This window comes from Papilio polytes, unplaced genomic scaffold, assembly GCF_000836215.1.
Source record: "Papilio polytes unplaced genomic scaffold, Ppol_1.0 DF823991.1, whole genome shotgun sequence".
Classification (NCBI taxonomy): Eukaryota; Metazoa; Arthropoda; class Insecta; order Lepidoptera; family Papilionidae; genus Papilio; species Papilio polytes.
Genome location: NW_013525213.1, coordinates 2,376,798 through 2,377,385, shown reverse-complemented (window position 1 = coordinate 2,377,385; position 588 = coordinate 2,376,798).

The following is a 588-nucleotide window of genomic DNA, read 5'->3' as shown; positions in this document are numbered from 1 at the left end:
ACGCCCGGTGTAAAACCACAACCACACAGAAGACAGGCGTAAAATGGAAGCAATTCCGTGTTTTGTCAGATGAGTAAGGGGCCGGAGGCCTAATTTATGTCCCTTTCCCTTTACCACACTTTTCTTATAAGTGGAGGATGGGAAGGGGAAGTGGATTTGAAGGTGGAGGAGAAGCATAGAGTAAGAGGAAATACCCCCTTATGTGAGTCTCCTCCTCCGTCGTATAAGGGTAGGCAGCGCACCTGCAATAGCGGATGTCTATGGGCAGCGGTCGCTTCGCCATTTTGTCGGATTCAGGTGGTCGCTTGCTTGTTTGCTTCCTTACTTAAATCTTGGTATAAATGTAGAGTATAGTCTGGTAGAACACGTAAGCTATCCACTTTTTTTTTATTTTCAAGCGAACGGAGTCTCGGGCTAGTTACCATTTAAGTTGTTAGACACATTTGGATTTTAAGACCACGCCCACTATACAACGACCATAGACTTTCACTGATATGTGTTCACATATGTCAACCAAATCGTATGAAAAGGGTCGTCAGTGTTAAACTTCGCACTATCGATGTATCATTAAAGAGAAAGAAGAAAGAG